This window comes from Apodemus sylvaticus, chromosome 14 (genome assembly GCF_947179515.1).
Source record: "Apodemus sylvaticus chromosome 14, mApoSyl1.1, whole genome shotgun sequence".
Classification (NCBI taxonomy): Eukaryota; Metazoa; Chordata; class Mammalia; order Rodentia; family Muridae; genus Apodemus; species Apodemus sylvaticus.
The window spans coordinates 35,340,545-35,345,606 of NC_067485.1; the positions used below are offsets into that span (position 1 = coordinate 35,340,545).

Sequence of the window (5,062 nt, forward strand, 5' to 3'; positions counted from 1 at the left end):
AAAGTTCCTCCCATGGGGTTAAGCCACTGGACTTCCTGTTTTCTGTGATGCATACCTTATAGAGGTATGTGGCCCATGGCAGACAGGCTCCTTGGGTCCAACATAGCTCAGTGGGTCAGACCATTGATTGGCCTCGGTCCTGGGGTTCCCACCCAACCTCCTTTACCCACTCCTGTCTCCTGACTGCCTCCCACTAAGAGAATGAACAAAGGCTAGAGGCTCATAGCTCTGTGTCCCTAAGCACCTAGAGTAAAAGATAAACTGAAACAATATTTGTAGAAGGTCTGTGGGGATGCATACGTCCCTGCCCACCTTAACACTTCCCCGCATCTGTTCATAGAATGGTGGCAATCAGCCATGCATGGTGCAGAAACAGGGTCTTCGAGAACAGAAGGAAACCTCTTGGAGATGTATTCACATGGTGGTGACTGGTCTTTGGGCTTCTGCAGTAATGTTTTGTGGAACCTGGTATCTCTGTCCCTTAGGCCTGTCACGTTACAGTGACTGTAGATTATAAAGGGCTGATGAGCCTCTACATATATGGCTATGGGGGTAGGTGCTTTGTAAAAATGAAGCTTCTGGAATTTACCCTCCATTTTGCAGAATGGTATGTTGGGCTGGGTCAGCAGGCCCTGGTGTGTGGGCCAGAGGTCCTGCTCTGAAATTCCCCTGTGCACAGCCACGCAGCGTGCGCGGGGGACAGCCTGTGGGCCACTCTGTCCTATGCTCAGGAGCTGATGACAAACACAAAGTGAACTCTATATTTGCCTATATTTTTGTTTCTTGCTTATTTTGTTTGTTTTTGTTTTTGTTCTTGTCATTCATTTGTTTTGTTGTGTGTACTTTGAGGTTTGGTTTGATTTTTTTTTTGTTTTTTGTTTTTAAATCTTACTGTTTTGTTTGTTTTTGTTGGTTGGTTGATTTTGATTTTTGTTTTGAGACAGAAAGACATAGAATATGAAGTTGGGTGGATAAGGAGGTGAGAAGGATCTGGGAGAAGTTCGGCGTGGAAGAATATAATCAAAATATATCGTATGGAAAAATAAATTAAAAAACATTCTTCAAAGGGAAAAAAATAACACTATGGGAAATTCTGAGAGGGCTTGTAATTGTTAATAATGATTGTTGACTAGATAGAATACAGTCAGCTGAGACAAGGCTGTTTGCATGCCTGTGAGGAATTGTTCAGATTGGGTTAATTAAAATGTGAAGACTCATAACTCTGAGTGACTCCATTCTATGGGCTAGGGTCCTGGGTTGGATAAAAAGGAGTGAACCAAACCTGAACATTCATTCATTTCTTTCTTTCTTTCTTTTTTTTAAAGAGCATGTAACAAAATATTTATTCACGAGCTGAAAGGCATGTGTGTGCTTTGTTTGGGCATCAATTTTGATTCATAATTTGTATTTAAAGCAATGACTGCTACAATCAGGTATAGAGACACCTAGTTATTTCTAAGTTCCATCTGCTAAAATATGCTCTTAGGCGCATTATCTGTAATCTCAGCACTTTGGATGCTGAAGCAGGGTTGTTAGTTTGAAGTCAACCTGGGCTACATAGAATGTGCTTCAAATATAGACACACAGGCATAGAGAGGCAGACAGACAGATAACACACACACACACACACATACACACACACACACAGACACACACAGACACACAGACACACACACACACACACACACACGTGCTCACACATCTGGACAGTATAATTAATCACCCTGTACTCCTTGATAGATTGTAGGCAGCCTGCCCCCATCGAGGTCCGGGTGGCGTCTGTGGCACAGGCTCACCTCTACAAGCACCCAGCTTTAATCTCTAAAGGCTTACTTTGGAAAGTAACCTTGAAGTGGGAATTGACAACTGTACCAATTCTTATCCAAAATTAACAGCATTGGGCACTTTGGCTTTAGGTTTCTTCAGTTTGGGCACTTCCGGCACACCTTCATAGTCTGTACTTATTCCCTTTGCCCAGCGACCAACTGTGATGATCCGATCTGAGTTCTGATTTTCAGGGCAATCTTTCTTAAAATGGTCCATGGAGCCACAGAGTTTACAGCTTCCACCAGCAGCATAGACTCCTTTGGCATTATCAGGCAGGATTTGGACAGGTGAGACCCATTTATCTGTAGACAAAACATTTTGCAAAAGGAAATCCACCAAGCGCAGGGTCTGCGTTGGCTCTGCACTTTGTCATCTCGTGCTCCATGGACCTGCAGCGGTAACAAATGCTGGAGTCTATGCCCTGACTCTCAGCACAGCTGGGCAGTCAGCAATGCCATGGCCAGGTTGTCGACGATGGAAACACACCGTTGCATTCTTGTTTGCCGCTTGTTTCTTTAGCTGACGGTCCTTCTTTGAGGCCACTGCAGTTTCTTCCCTTACTCCATGGCTGTTGGTTGCTGTCAGCTCTCCATCGTGAGGCACCTGTGAGCTCTGTTCAGGTTCTCCATAGATACATTCACATCTTCATTCAAGTACTCATTTTTTTCTTTTTCCGTTTTGCTTGAGATGCATTGTTTCTAAGAAACAGCCCACTGCTTGGACATTGCTTGTGATTTGGAAGGTTTCGGTTTTCTCTCTCCTCAGACTCCTTCTTCACGTCCTCCCATGATGCTGCTGACAAGGATCTCTTAGGATTTGAAGTAGTAATGCTAGCTCACCTGGTCATGGTTGGATCAGAGGTACTCTACTAATCCTGTTTGAATCCTCCAGAGCAGCCGAGACAACCTTCTTATTTTGTTTTTAAAGTTTTTGTTGGTTCTTTGTGAATTTCACATCATGCAACCCAATCCCACTCATGTCCACTGCCCCTCATACCCTTGCAACTTCCCTCTGAACAGAGAAAAACAACTCATTGTGGAAGCTGTAGTGTGCCACTCTGTCCCACAATATTACCTTTTGTTCACACTCTAAGCTCGCAAAGGTTCATTGCAACTGCTCCTCGGTCTCCGTCTTCTGTCTTCTGCTACTGTATCAATACTGAATCCTCACTGGGACTCCTCTCAGCTATCCTGTTGCTGTCCTGTGTCACGGTTACCCTGTATTTTTGGATCTGCAGAACCAGCTCCTTTTTGCATTCTAGCAGTTCATCAACAGGGTAGATGATGGGCTAGGCCAATTCAAAGCCCTGGCTCTGGGCCTGAGAGGTATCTGAGATCACAGTCTGGCAGCTGTCCCACCCTCTTGCCTTTGGGGCCAGCTCACCCCCACAACCAGGGCCAGCTCTGCCCAGGTGGGGTGCAGGGCCCACTTTCCTGAGTATTAAAGCCGGTGAGGGGCATGGCCAGCTTTCCCACTCTCATGACTGGGGCCAGCTCCAGTCTGCCCTGGATGGCAAGGGAGGAGGGAGGACAGGAGGGTGTGCCACCATCCAGCAGACAAGAGGCAGGGCCAGCTCATGCCCCCAGGGCTGGCTCACCCGCAAGCTCCCCACCCTCCCGTGCAGGTCCAGCTCTACTGTGCTGCCCAGGTGAGGAGCAGGGCCCAGCTCTCCTGTTCTCATGGGGCAAGGATGGGGGAGAGCATCTCTCCTTCACTCACACTGCAAGACACAAGGCAGGGCTAGGCTAGCTCGCCCTTGCTTAAATCCTACGGGCTGCCTCACCCACATTGCTGCTACCCCGGTCAGCATTATTCTGCTGCTTGGGTGAGGTGCGGGGCCTGCTCTCCTGAGTGCTGCAGTATATGAGGGGCAGGGACAGTTCTCCTGCTCCTAGGACCCCACTGGGGCCAGCTTTCCAGCCCACCACCAGAGGGGAGGGCAAAAGGGAGGTGAAGGGATCTCTCCCTCACTAGGGCCAGCTCTCCAAGATGCTCAGGTAAGGGGTGGGGCCAGTTTTACACAGTCCTCAGTTATCCATGTCCCGGGTGCCAGCCCAGACCAAGGAAGTCCACCTGGCCTTCGGTGGTAACAGACCTCTGCTACTGCAGGGCCTTGAACTCAGAGGTACCCCTCTCACCCCCATGGTCTCAGATGGCATCACCAGCTCACAACAGGCTGCTCCTCACTGCAGATCTGCCTCTCTTCATGGTTCACACATCCTTCTGTTTCTGTTTCTCTTCCATTTCTCCACCACTTACTTGCTCCTCTTACTGGTGCCAGGGTCTGAGTGCCTGGGGTCATCAGGAGTGAGCTCAGTAGTGCTATGCCCCCGTTTGAGTGTTATGGTGCTGGGCAGGGGTCATCTTAAGCGTGCTCCCAGCAAGGCCTGTGCGCTGCCAGATTGTAGTTATCTCGGGCTAGCTCTCTGTCTGGCCCTCATGGTACCCATTGGCGATTGTCTCAGGCTTACCTTGAGAGGGTCATCTCAGGCTCACTCCCAGCCAGAACCCATAGTCCCACGTGGGGTTCTTCTAGCCTCTGGCTTGCTTCTAATCCTGGGAGCCCCTCTGGGCCTGACTGGTGCTGGACTGGTGGTCATCTCAGACTCACTTTTGTCGGGAATTTCAAGCTGCTAATCATTCATTTACAGTGAGCATAGACATAGATTCTCTCTGCTCTGCCCCCTATTGACACACATGTGACACAGCAGCCACATGTGCAATGCCTCTAGGGACAGGGAACATTCATTTTTTTATTCTGTCTGCTACCTGACTGTAGACACAATGAAATAAGTCTTCTCAAGCTCCTGATCCCGTGACCTTTCTGCAGTGATAAGGCTATATACCCTTGAACTCTGGGCCAAAATAAATCCTTCAAGTTGCTTTTGCCAGGTGTTTTCTCATAGCAGTAAGACACATAACTGATACAGACACACTAATCTGTCAGTGACTGGGAAGTTCGGTCTCTGTAACAGGAGAGCCCTATAGGGCAACCCCTCCCATTTGATGAGTAAGACAGGATAGGGGGTAGGGCTAGCAGAGTGTCTGTTAGAGCAGAGCTGCTCAAAGTCCTGGAGTGGCTTCCATCTGTAGCCCCAGAGAGAAGCCAAGAGGCGGTGACCCGGGGCAGAACTAACCCTTACACTTGCCTTCACTGGAACTGGTTCTAGGAACTGACATGACTTTTGACTCCTCATTGTTCAAAAATAAAATAACTTTAGCACAGGGCAAATAG

At 48.3% G+C, this 5,062-nt stretch overlaps 2 pseudogenes; both read right to left on the reverse strand.

Moving 5' to 3' along the window:
* Positions 1–1,878: 1,878 nt before the first annotated feature.
* LOC127664535 (zinc finger CCHC domain-containing protein 9-like) lies at positions 1,879–2,674 on the reverse strand (annotated as a pseudogene).
* A 1,774-nt stretch (positions 2,675–4,448) lies between these two features.
* LOC127665303 (uncharacterized) lies at positions 4,449–4,566 on the reverse strand (annotated as a pseudogene).
* Positions 4,567–5,062: the final 496 nt, after the last annotated feature.